The sequence below is a fragment of the Phocoena phocoena genome, chromosome 8 (genome assembly GCF_963924675.1).
Source record: "Phocoena phocoena chromosome 8, mPhoPho1.1, whole genome shotgun sequence".
In the NCBI taxonomy this organism is placed as follows: domain Eukaryota; kingdom Metazoa; phylum Chordata; class Mammalia; order Artiodactyla; family Phocoenidae; genus Phocoena; species Phocoena phocoena.
This window is the reverse complement of record NC_089226.1, coordinates 25,514,688-25,527,686: the sequence shown is the minus strand read 5'-3', so window position 1 is coordinate 25,527,686 and position 12,999 is coordinate 25,514,688. Positions and strand designations below refer to the sequence as shown.

At 53.1% G+C, this 12,999-nt stretch overlaps 1 pseudogene; it reads left to right on the top strand.

The window, feature by feature from the left end:
• Positions 1–6,837: 6,837 nt before the first annotated feature.
• Positions 6,838–9,208, top strand: LOC136126881 (serine/arginine-rich splicing factor 3 pseudogene; annotated as a pseudogene).
• Positions 9,209–12,999: the final 3,791 nt, after the last annotated feature.

Below are 12,999 nucleotides of genomic sequence, written 5' to 3'. Positions count from 1 at the left end.
ATCCACAGTTTCAGAGAGCGGGTTCCTGGTTGTCAGGGTCTGCCGATGGGACGGAGTGATAGGTAAGGGCGTGAGGGACATTTTTGGCGTGATGGAAGTGGTCCAAAGCACGCCAGTAGGGACCACTGCACAGCTCAGTAAACTGTCCCCGTTCTCCCCATGGTAGCCTCTGAGAACATCGCTCTCAGGACAAAGGGCTGACTGCAGGAAGAGTGAACGAGCAGTGGTTCCTGGCCAAAGACGCTCAGTTGGGGGCCCCCCACTTGGGGAAGTCACTGGGAGTTTCTGAACCTCCACGGAGACCGGCTGCAGCCCCAGGGTTTACAGGTCACTGCGCCCATGTTCCCATGGCCTTCCCTCTGGTTCTCATCACCGGCTGTCACCAGACTTGCATGCAATGTTCCTTGCTTTTCTTTTTCCTTTTCTCAGTCCCTGTGCAGGCAAAGGGTGAAGCCCTGACACTCGCTGCCACGTGGATGCATCCTGAGAACACGATGCTCAGTGAGAGGCGTCAGACACCGAAAGACACACAGTGTGTGATATCACTGAGGAGAATCGTCCAGAACAGGTAGATCCACATATTCAGAGAGTGGATTCCTGGTTGTCAGGGTCTAGCGAGAGGACGGATTGATAGCTAAGGGCGTGAGGGACATTTTTGAGGTGACGGAAGTGGTCCACAGCACGGCAGTAATGACGGCTGCACAACTCAGTAAACTGTCCCCATGTTCCCCGTTGCAGCCTTTGAATGCACCGCTCTCAGGATGAAGGGCTGACTGCAGGAAGACTGAACGAGTAGTGGGTCCTGGGTCCAGACACTGAGCTGCTGCCCCCAACATGGGGAAGTCCTTTGGACTTGCTGAGCCTCCACGGAGAGTGGCAGCAGCCCCAGGGCCTCACAGTTCATGGTGCCCACGGCCCCAGAGCCACCCCTCTGAACCTCATCAGCGGCTGTCACCAGACTTGCAAGCAACTTTCCTTTCTCTTCTCTTGTCTTCTTTACATCACTAGGCGACGCAGCGGGGTGAAGCCCTGACACTCGCTGCCACGTGGATGCATCCTGAGAACACGATGCGCAGTGAGAGAAGCCAGATACAGAAGGACACACAGGGTGTGACACCACTGAGGAGAAACGTCCAGAACAGGTAGATCCACATAGTCAGAGAGTGGGTTCCTGGTGGTTAGGGGCTAGCGAGGGGACGGAGTGATAGCTAAGTGCGTGAGGGACATTTAGTGGGTGATGGAAGTGGTCCAAAGCACGGCAGTAGGGACGACTGCACAGCTCAGTAAACTGTCCGCATGCGGCCCGATGTAACCTGTGAGAACATGGCTCTCAGAGCGAAGGGCTGACTGCAAGAAGACTGAACGAGCAGTGGGTCATGGGCCCAGACGCTCAATTGGCGGCCCCCCACTTGGGCAAGTGACTGTGAATTACTGAGCCTCCACAGAGACTCGCAGCAGCCCCAGGGCCTCACAGGGCACGACGCCCCGGTGCCAGAGGCTTCCCTCTGGTTTTCCTCAACGCCTGTCACCAGACTTGCATGCAATGTTCCTTGCTTTTCTTTTTCCTTTTCTTAGTCCCTGTGCAGGCAAATGGTGAAGCCCTGACACTCGCTGCCACGTGGATGCATCCTGAGAACAGGATGCTCAGTGAGAGAAGCCAGATACAGAAGGACACACAGAGTGTGACACCACTGAGGAGAAACGTTCAGAACAGGTAGATCCACAGAGTCAGAGAGTGGGTTCCTGGCGGTCAGGGGCTGGCGAGGGGACGGAGTGATAGTAAGTGCGTGAGCAAGATTTTTGGCGTGATGGAAGTGGTCCAAAGCACGGCAGTAGTGACGGCTGCACAGCTCAGTCAGCTGTCCCCATGCTCCCCGGTGCAGCCTGTGAGAGCATCGCTCTGAGGACGAAGGGCTGAACGCAGGAAGACTGAACGAGCTGTGGGTCCTGGGGCCAGATGCTCAGTTGGCGGCCCCCTACTTGGGGAAGTGACTGGGAGTTGCTGAGCCTCCACCGAGACTGGCAGCAGCCCCAGGGCCTCACAGAGCACGGCGACCCGTGCCCCAGAGATTTCCCCGTGCTTCTTTTCACCGGCTGTCAACAGAGTTGCATGCAATATTCCTTTCTTTTCTTTTCTATTCTCTCAGTGCCTCAGCACGCAAAGGCGTGACACCCTGACACTTGCTGCCACGAGGATGCACCCTGAGAACACAATGCTCAGTGAGAGAAATCAGACACAGAAGGACACAAAGGGTGTGGCACCACTGAAGAGAAACGTCCAGAACATGTAAATCCACAGAGTCAGAGAGCGGGTTCCTTGTTGTCACAGGCGGCCAAGGGGACGGAGTGATACGTATTGGCGTGAGGGACAATTTCGGGGGGATGAAAGTGGTCCAAAGCACGCCAGTAGGGACGGCTGCACAACTCAGCAAACTGTGCACATGCTCCCTGTTGCAGCCTGTGAGAGCGTCTCTCTCAGGACGAATGGCTGACCGCAGGAAGAGTGAACGAACAGTGGTTCCTGGGCCCAGACGCTCAGTTGTGTCCCCCCCACTTGGGGAAGTCACTGGGAGTTGCTGAACCTCCACGGAGACCGGCTGCAGCCCCAGGGCTTTACAGTTCACGACGCCCCCGTTCCCATGGCCTTCCCTCTGGTTCTCATCCCCGGCTGTCGCCAGACTTGCATGCAACGTTCCTTGCTTTTCTATTTTATTTTCTCAGTCCCTGTGCACGCAAAGGGTGAAGCCCTGACACTCGCTGCCACGTGGATGCACCCTGAGAACACGATGCTCAGCGAGAGAAGTCAGACACAGAAGGACACACAGGGTGTGGCACCACTGAGGAGAAACGTCCAGAACAGGTAGATCCACATAGTCAGAGAGTGGATTCCTGGTTGTCAGGGGCTGGTGAGAGGACGGACTGATAGCTAAGGGCGTGAGGGACATTTTTGGGGTGACGGAAGTGGTCCACAGCACGGCACTAGTGACGGCTGCACAACTCAGTAAACTGTCCCCGAGCTCCCCGTTGCAGGCTTTGAGAGCATCGCTCTCAGGATGAAGGGCTGACTGCAGGAAGACTGAAGGAGCTGTGGGTCCTGGGTCCAGACACTGAGCTGGTGCCCCCAACATGGAGAAGTCCCTTGGACCTGCTGAGCCTCCACGGAGACTAGCAGCAGTCCCAGGGCCTCACAGTTCATGGTGCCCACGGACCTGGAGCCTCCCCTCTGTTTCTCATCACCAGCTGAAACCACAATTGCATGCAACTTTCCTTTCTTTTCTCTTGTCTTCTTTACATCACTAAGCGAAGGAACAGGGTGAAGCCCTGACCGTCGCTGCCACGGGGATGCACCCTGAGACCACTACACTACGAGAGCGAAGTCAGACAAAGACAGACACAGAAGATGTGACCCCACTGAGAGAAACATCCAGAACAGGTAGATCCACATAGTCAGAGAGTCGGTTCCTGGTTGTCAGGGGCTGGCGAGGGGACGGAGTGATAGTTAAGGGCGTGAGGGACATTTTTGGGGTGACGGAAGTTGTCCAAAGCATGGCACTAGTGACGGCTGCACAGCTCAGTCAGCTGTCCCCATGCTCCCCGGTGCAGCCTGTGAGAGCATCGCTCTGAGGACGAAGGGCTGAACGCAGGAAGAGTGAACGAGCTGTGGGTCCTGGGGCCAGATTCTCAGTTGGCGGCCCCATGTCAGACACAGAAGGACACAGGGTGTGACCCCACTGAGATGCAAAGTCCAGAAGAGGTAGATCCACATAGTTCGAGAGTGGGTTCCTGGTGGTCAGGGGCTGACGAGGGGATGGAGTGATAATTATGTGCATGAGGTACATATTGGGAGTGATGGAAGTGGTCCAAAGCGCGGCAGTAATGACGGCTGCACAGCTCAGTGAACTGTCTTCATGCTCCCCATTTTAGACTTGAGAACATTACTCTCAGGATGAAGGGCTGACTGCAAGAAGACTGAACGAGCAGTGGCTCCTGGGCCCAGACGGTCAATTGGCGGCCCCCTACTTGGGGAAGTAACTGTGAGTTACTGAGCCTCCACGGAGACTCGCAGCTACCCCAGGGCCTCACAGAGCACGGCGCCTCCGGCCCCACTGCCTTCCCTCTTGTTCTCATCACCAGCTGTCACCAGCCTTTCATGCAATGTTCCATTGTTTTCTTTTATCTTTTTTACGTCCGTCAGCACGCAAGGGATTGACGCCCTGACACTCGATGCCACTTGGATGCACCCTGAGCACACGATGCTCAGTTAGATAAGTCAGACACCTAAGGACACCCAGGGTGTGGCAGCACTGAGCAGAAACGTCCAGAACTGGTAGATCCTCATAGAGAGTTGGTTCCTGGTTGGTAGGGGTTGGCGAGGGGACGGAGTGAAAGCTAAGTGCAATAGGGACATGTTTCGGGTGATAGAAGTGGTCCAAAGCACGGCAGTAGGGACGGCTGCACAGCTCAGTAAATTGTCCCCTGTGCTCCGGTGCAGCCTGTGAAAGCATCGCTCTCAGGACAAAGGGCTGACCGCAGGAAGACTGAACGAGCAGTGTGTCCTTTCCCAGACGCTCAACTGGCGCCCCCCACTCGGGGAAGTCAATGGGACTTGCTGAGCCTCCACAGAGACTTGCAGCAGCCCCAAGGCCTCAGAGGACACGTGCCCCCGGCCCCAGAGCCTTCCCTCTCTTTCTCATCACCAGCTGTCACCAGACTTGCATGCACGTTCCTTTCTTTTATCTTGTCTTCTTTACATCACTAAGCCATGCAAAGGCGTGAAGCCCTGATACTCGCTGCTACGTGGATGCACCCTGAGATCTGTACGCTATGGGAGAAAAGTCAGCCACAGTAGGACACACAGGGTGTGACCCCACTGAGGAGAAACGTCCAGAATAGGTAGCTCCACAGAGTCAGAGAGTGGGTTCCTTGTTGTCAGTGGCTGGCGAGGGGATGGAGTGATAGCTAAGTGCGTGAGGGACATTTTGGGGGTGATGGAGGTGGTCCAAAGCACGGCAGTAGTGACAGCTGCACAGCTGAGTAAACTATCCCCATGCTCCCCGGTGCAGCCTGTGACAGCATGGCTCTCAGGCCGAAGCGCTGTCTGCAGGAAGACTGAACGAGCAGTGGGTCCTGGGCCGAGATGCAGTTTGTGGCCCCTAACTCGAGGAAGTGACTGGGAGGTTCCGAGTGTTCATGGAGACTGGCAGCAGCCCCAGGGCCTCACAGGGCATGTCGCCCCTGCCCCCAGAGCCTTCCCTGTGGTTGTAATCACCGGCTGTCACCAGACTTGCATGCAATTTTCCTTTCTTTTCTTTTTCTTTTCTCTGTCCCTCAGCATGCAAAGGGGTGAAGCCCTGACACTCGCTGCCCATGGATGCACACTGAGAACACGATGCTCCTCGAGGGAAGTCATACACAGAAGGACACACAGGGTGTGACACCACTGAGGAGAAATGTCCAGAGCAGGTATATCCACATAGTCAGAGCTTGGGTTCCTGGTTTTCATGGCTGGTGAGGGACGGAGTGGTAGCTTAGGACGTGAGGGACATTTTTGTTGTGATGGAAGTGGTCCAAAGCACGGCAGTAGGGACGGCTACACAGCTTACTGAACTGTCCCCATGCTCACTGCTGCAGCCTGTGAGAGCATCCTTCTCAAGACCAATGGCTGACTGCAGGAAAACTGAACGAGCAGTGGGTCCTATGCCCACACGTTCAGTTGGCAGACCCCCACTTGGGGTAGTGACTGGGAGTTGCTGAGGCTCCATGGAAACTGGCATTACCCCAGGGCCTCACAGGGCATAGCGCCCCCAGCCCCCTTGCCTCCCCATGTTTTCTCATCACCGGCTGTCACCAGACTTGAATGCAACGTTCCTTTCTTGTCTCTTGTCTTCTTTACGTCACTAGGCCCCAGAAAGGGGTGAAGCCATGACACTCCCTGCCACGTGGATGCACCCTGAGGCCACTACACTACGCGAGAGAAGTCAGACACAGAAGGACACACAGGGTGTGACCCCACTGAGGAGAAACGTCCAGAACAGGTAGATCCACATAGAGAGTCAGTTCCTGGATATCAGGAGCTGGCGAGGGGACGGAGTGATAGCTAAGGGCGTGAGGGACATTTTGGGGTTGATCGAAGTGGTCCAAAGCATGGTAGTAGTGACGGCTGCACAGCTCAATAAACTGTCCCCATGCTTTGTGTTGCAGCCTGTGCGAGCATCACTCTCAGGACGAAAGGCTGACCGCAGGCAGTCTGAATGAGCATTGGATCCTGAGCCCAGACTCTTAGCCGGCAGCCCCCGACTTGGGTAAGTGAGTGGGACTTGCTGAGCCTCCTCGGAGACTGGCACCCACCTCAGGGCCTCACAGGGCACGGCGCCCCTGGCGCCAGAGCCTTCCCTCTGGTTCTCATAACCAGCTGTCAGCAGACTGGTAGGCCAAGTTCTTTTCTTTTGTATTTTCTAAGGCAACTCTTGAGTACATGTATTTAACATGCAGGGAACCAGCCCTGACTCCTTGATCTGGGTCTTCCAGCCTCTAGAGCCTCGAAGGCATCCATATTCGTTATTTTCGTGCCCAGTGCCTGGGGTTTGATGATGGAAACTGACACCGAGGGCGTCGCCACGTGCGGGGTGACATGAGGGAAAGAATCCCATGGCGAGGGCCTGCCTGAGGCCCACGTGCTCTTGGAACCTCCCCACCCCCTGCCTGCAGCCGTGTGCCTGGGAGCGGGGCTGGTGCATCGCGTGCCCAAAGTCATGGAAGTAGGTCTCCCACTCATCATGTTGCAGCAGGGAGGGCATGTTGGGCGTAGGCTTTTTGAAATTGGCCACCATGGCCACCATGGCGATCTGTAGCTCCCATCGTGCTGCAGGCAGCCCTGCCCCAGGCGTACACCACCTTCTCTGGGGCCACCTCTCCGGTCTGTGGTCGGATTCTCCTGGGACCCCCCAGTCACCACAGAACCAGCATGGCCTGTCTGTAGCCCAAGAAGGTGGGGACACAGGACTGTCCCCTGTGCCCCCCCGCATCACCCGCGAGGCCGAGCGAGCACCAGTGGTGTCTGCGGGGAAGATGAAGGGCTCATGCACAGCCCCCATCTACAGAAGCACAGACTGCAGCTACATGCGCTATGGAACAAACACAAGTGTCCATGCAGGACCCGATGTCTGAATGTCAAGGCCGTGCCCAGGCCACAGTGAGAAGGCCCATCCCCCATGCAAGCCACAGAGAGGGGATGGTGGGGACATCTGTGATTCTGAGCTCATCGGGCATCACCCCAGAGGGAGAGAGCGAGGGAGAGAGGTAGACAGAAGTACAGAGTGAGAGAGAGAGAGAGGGAGGGAGAGACATCTCTCCCTTCCCTGGGGGTTCTCTAGTGCAGCCAAGGCTGAAAACCACTGCATTTTGGGAGATGGGTCCTCGTGGAAAAGTTAAATAGTAGCTCATGGCATTATCGACACATATTAAAAAGGCCCCAAATCTTGGGGAGTCAGGGAGGGGAGTTGGCAGCTGCCTCGTAAATGAGGAGAGATTGGGCATCAGAGGTGCTGTGCAGCCCGCCACCCAGGGCCCTGCAGACTTCATCTCCCAGCGGTGGTCCTGGGCTGGAAGTCAGCAGGGAGGTCAGGCTGTCCAAGCATCAACGTTGACTTCAGGGCTGATCTAAAAGGCGCCCGGAGTTTGTTGAAGTAGAAAAAAGAGAAAGCACTGGGGAGAGGATGGGAGTGGGAGAGGGAGGGAGCCCCCCTCCTCAGCACTTCTACCTCTTTCCCTCTCTCCCTCCCTCCCTCTACCTTGCTGCCTCTCACTCTCCCTCCATCTCTCCCTCTGCCTCTCTCCCTCCCTCTCCCCCGACCCTCTTTCCCTGTCCCTCTCTCTCCCTCTTTCCCTCTCCCTCTATCCCTCTCCCTCTCCCGCTCCCCCTTTCCCCCTCCCTCTCTCCCTCTCCCTCTCTCCCTTCCTCTCTCCCTGTCCCTGTTTCACTGTTCCGCTCTCCCTCTCCCTCCATTTCCTTCCCTCTCTGGAGAGGGAAGGAGGTTGAGGGAGAGGGAGAGAGAGCAGGAGAGGGAGGAGGGAGAGAGACAGAGGGATAGAGGGAGGGAGGGAAAGACCTCTTTCGCTCTCTCACTCTATCCTTCTCTCCTTCTCCTGCTCTCTCTCCCTCCTCCCTCCACCTCCTTCCCTCTGCAGAGAGGGAGGGGGGAGAGGGAGGAGGGTGAGGGAGGAGGAGAGAGGGAAAGAGGGAGAGGGAAGAGGGAGAGAGAGAGAGAGAAAGAGGGAGAGGGAGAGAGGGGGAGAGAGGGAGGGAGAGTGGGACGAGAGGAAGCAGGGAGAAAAGAGAGAAAGAACACACCATCTACATTTCTGTCAAATGACACCGGGGATCCTTACACGACCAGGAGAAAATAACACAGCGAGGCTCTTTCTCAGCTGGAACTGGAAGTGCAGATGGGGCCAAACACCACCAGGGTGGCCACACATGTCCAGCCGCTGCCCCAGCCCCATGAGTCTGGTCACCAGGACTCTGAGTGTGTGCTCCAGGGACCTGGGGTTCACCCCGTCACCCTGGAGGTCGGGCCTAGACAGCAGGGCCCTGGGCTGGACACATAGGGGGAAAAGCATCTCCACAGGACAGCTTGTGTGAGCAGATTCAGCTACCAGATTCTAGAGTCCCGGGATCACCCTGTGGCCCATGAAACCCAGGAGCCACGAGGGTCTTGCATCGGGATTCCTGTCCATTGGACTGTAATGTTTATGTAAGGAATCTTGGAAACAGTGGTAACAAGACTGAATTCGAATGAGCTTTAGGCTATTATGGACCACTCCGAAGTGTGTAGGTTGCTAAAAACCCTCCCAGCTTCGCTCTTGTTGAAAATGAAGATCCCCGAGATGCAGCGGATGCTGTCTGAGAAGTAGACGGGCGAACACTCTGTGGCTGCCGAGTAAGAGTGGACCTGTCGAATGGGGAAAGGAGAAGTCGAAATCATGGCCACCTCCTTCTTGGGGTCGTCGCCCTCGAGATGATTATCGAAGGAGGAGTCCTCCCCCTCACCACAGATCTCCAAGACGGAGAAGCTTCTCCCGCAGCTGGAGCAGGTCCCTTTCTAGATATAGGAGAAGAGAGAGATCACTGTCCCAGGAGAGAAATCACAAGCCGTCCTGATCTTTCTCTAGGTCTCCTAGCCAATCCAGGTCAAATGAAAGGAAATAGAAGACCACTTTGCAAGAGGAGTGGTGCACAGGAAATAACTTCATTTGACAGGAGTATGTACAGAAAATTCAAGTTTTGTTTGAGACTTCCGAAGCTTGATTCACTTTTTAAATGTTTTAGCTGTTCACATTTGTTTGTCTCTTGGGACAGTGACACATAAAGGTGTCATTCTCTATGGTTTGAAATGGGTCATATGAGGCATGTAATATGAAGAATTGTTACTTTACAATGTTCCCTTAAGCAAAATTGAAGTTGCTTTGAATTTTTGGTCTTGCCTAGACTGATAATAAAACTCTAACTCCTGCCCACCTAAAGTGTGATGTTTATTATTATGGAAACAACACCGGCAAACATTGAAAAGACTTTCTGTAGCTGGGATATGGTATGCAGCTGTAGTTAAGCAAGCAGTCTTTAAAAGGTGCTGTGAACTCAAGCCAGCAGGTAGAAATGAAAGCTGCACCCTTACCCTAGATTAGAGGTTTAAAAATTCCACTAGTGGGCTTCCCTGGTGGCGCAGTGGTTGAGAGTCTGCCTGCCGATGCAGGGGACACGGGTTCGTGCCCCAGTTTGGGAAGATCCCACATGCCGCGGAGCGGCTGGGCCTGTGAGCCATGGCCACTGAGCCTGTGCGTCCGGAGCCTGTGCTCCCCAGCGGGAGAGGCCACAACAGTGAGAGGCCCGCGTACTGCAAAAAAAAAAATTCCACTAGTCTTCACACTGGACAAGAGGTTGTCCAGTGAGTTTAGAATCTAAGAAGTTTCAAGGAAGTTAGTTTACCTTTGAGTTAGGTCATAAGTCCCCTCTGTGATTGCTGTACATGAATACATAGCTCTTTGTAATGTTTTTTGGAAGTTGAGATTATCAAGATACCAATGTCCTGCCAGATTAAGAGTATATTGTAGAGCTGAACTTTGAGTTATTGTGCAATTTTTTTTTCATGCTGTCATTTGTAATATGTTTTGTGAGAATCCTTGGGATTAAAGTTTTGGTTCCAAAAGGAAGAAAAAAAAAACAAATGGATCCACCTGCCAATGCAGGGGACACGGGTTCGAGCCCTGGCCCGGGAAGATCCCATGTGCTGCAGATCAACTAACCCCATGGGCCACAACTACTGAGCTTGCACTCTAGATCCTGGGAGTCACAACTACTGAGCCCCCATGCCACAACTACAGAAGCCCGCACGTCTAGAGCCCGTGCTCCAAAACAAATGAAGCCACCATAATAAGAAACATATGCCCGCAAGGAAGAGGAGCCCCTGCTCGCTGCAACTAGAGAAAGCCCATGTGCAGCAATGAAGATCCAACGCAGGAAAAAAAAAAAAAAAAAGACGATACTGGCCAGGTGATCAAGGGTAAACTCGTTTGTCACAACTCCCGTTGATGGTGTGTATCCTTGATGTGACCTGAGGAGAATGGCATTTTTATCTCTGTCTGGATCTTCCGCCCCAAACCCCGTAAGTCCAGACCAGCCATAAGAAAAATATCAGAAAACCAACAGACAAACAAATTGAGGGACAAAATACCTGACCAGTCCTCCTCAAAACTTTCAAGGTATCAAAACCCAGGGACGTCTGAGAAATGTCACAGCCCAGAGGAGACTGGGACAGAAAAAGGATGTTAGGGGAAAATTAGGGAAATTCTAATAAAGTGTGGACTTTAGTTAATAATAATGTATCCATCTCGGTTCCTTAGTTGGATAAACATGTCGTACTAATGTACTAAAGTACTAACGTGTTGGAAATAGGGGTACTGGGTCGGGGGTCCACAGCACTCTGTACAGATCTTTGCAACTGTTTTGTAACTCTAAGCTATTCTAAAATTAAGCGACTACTAAACAGAGATAAGAATGTTATTTCCTTGATTTGAACATGGCTGAGTTTGTTTTCATGGTCACATTTGTGCTATCTGGATGTGTCTTGGAATCAGTAGCAAAGGAGAGTTGCCAGCCCCTGGGAAGATGCGGCTGGTTTGCAGGTGGCTTGCTCTGGAGCTGAAGACCACAGTGGGAAGTCTGCAGCCTCGGGCTGCACTTAGAACCATGGGAAGGGATGGGCCAACTCAGTTAGGGATGGAACCTATAAATAAAACTCTTTTTCTTTTCCATTATGGCTTATCACAGGATACTGAATATAATTCCCTGTGCTAGACAGTAGGACCTTGTAGTTTATCCATCCTATATTTAATAGTTTGCGTCTGCTAACCCCAAACTCCCAATCCAACCCTCCCTCACTCTTTCTCCCCCTTGGCAACCATAAGTCTGTTCTCTATGTCTGTGAGTCTGTTTTTGTTTCATAGACAAGTTCATTTGTGTCGTATTTTAGATTTCATGTATAAGTGAGATCATATAATTGTCTTTCTCTTCTGACTTACTTCATTTAGTATGATAATCTCTAGGTCCATCCACGACGTTGCTGCAAATAGCATTATTTCATTCTTTTTATGGCTGAATAATATTCCATTGTATATATGTACCACAAATTCTTTATCCATTCATCCATCAGTGGACATTTATGTAGCTTCCACATCTTGGCTATTATAAATAGTGCTGCAAGGAATATTTGGGTGCGTGTATCTTTTCTTTCTTTCTTTCTTTCTTTTTTCTTTCTTTTTGTTCTTTCTTTTTTCCTTCTTTCTTTTTCCTTCTTTCTCTCTTTCTTTATTTTTTTGTCACACAGCATGTGGGATCTTAGTTCCCTGGCCAGAGATGGAACCCATGCTCCCTGCACTGGAAGCACAGAGTCTCAACCACTAAACCACCAGAGAAATCCCAGGGGTGTATGTATATTTTTGAATTAGAGTTTTCTCTGTATCTATGCCCAGGAGTGGAATTGCGGGACCCTATGGCAGCTGTATCTGTTCTCTGCACGTCTCACATCAACCACCTGCACTCCAGCTCTTGCTCTCAATGTCATCTTCGGGGAACCCAACCTGCGACAGGGACCTTGACAAGAAGAAATGGCTCAGGGAAAAGCTACCTGCACAGGGAGGAAGTAGAGGCCATCGACCCTGGGGTGTGGCGGGGAGAGTGGGCACAGAGATTTGTCATTTAATCCCCGATACTCAGCCCTCCTGGCTGCCCCAGTCTAGGTCACCTTGTGATACAGAGGTGACCCGGTTAGAGTCCCTGCTTGTGCAGGAATCTAGGGGCACCAGCGGGTCTGAATAATATTAGTGCAGAGTCTCCCCCACGGCATGACACTGGGGTTATTTGGGACAGGTCATCCTCTGCTGGGGGCCCCTCCTGGGCACTGTGTGGGGTTCAGCAGCATCCCTGTCCCCACCCATTTGATTCCAGGGGCCCCTCCCCCCCAGTTGTGACAACCACAGATTTTCCCCAGACATCACCGAAGAACTGGGTGAGGCGGGAGCAGGATGGCCCTGGGTGAGGAGAGCTGTGTTGAAGCAACCAGACTGGCTTAGGGCAAGGTCTGCCCCAATCCCGTCAGAGCCTGCATTTAGAACTGCCCCTTCCCTCTCCCACCTCCCCTGCCCTACAGTGGTGTCCGAGACATCATCCCCATGTAATAAATCACACCTTCTCAGTTTACTGTCCCCAGCACCTAGAAGAGTGTCTGCTGTGTAGTAGATGCTTCATAAATACTTGCCGAATAAAGGAGTTGAATAAAGGGATGAGTGGATGAATGAATGAAGGTTACCATGGAAGGAGGGGGGAGATTCACTTTCTGGCTCTCAGGGGTTGGGATATCAAGTGAAAGATCCATCCTAAATAGGCTGACCAGCCTTCTGGGGTTCCCCGGAAATGAGGGTTTCCCCACAGTTCTAGAGCTCAAA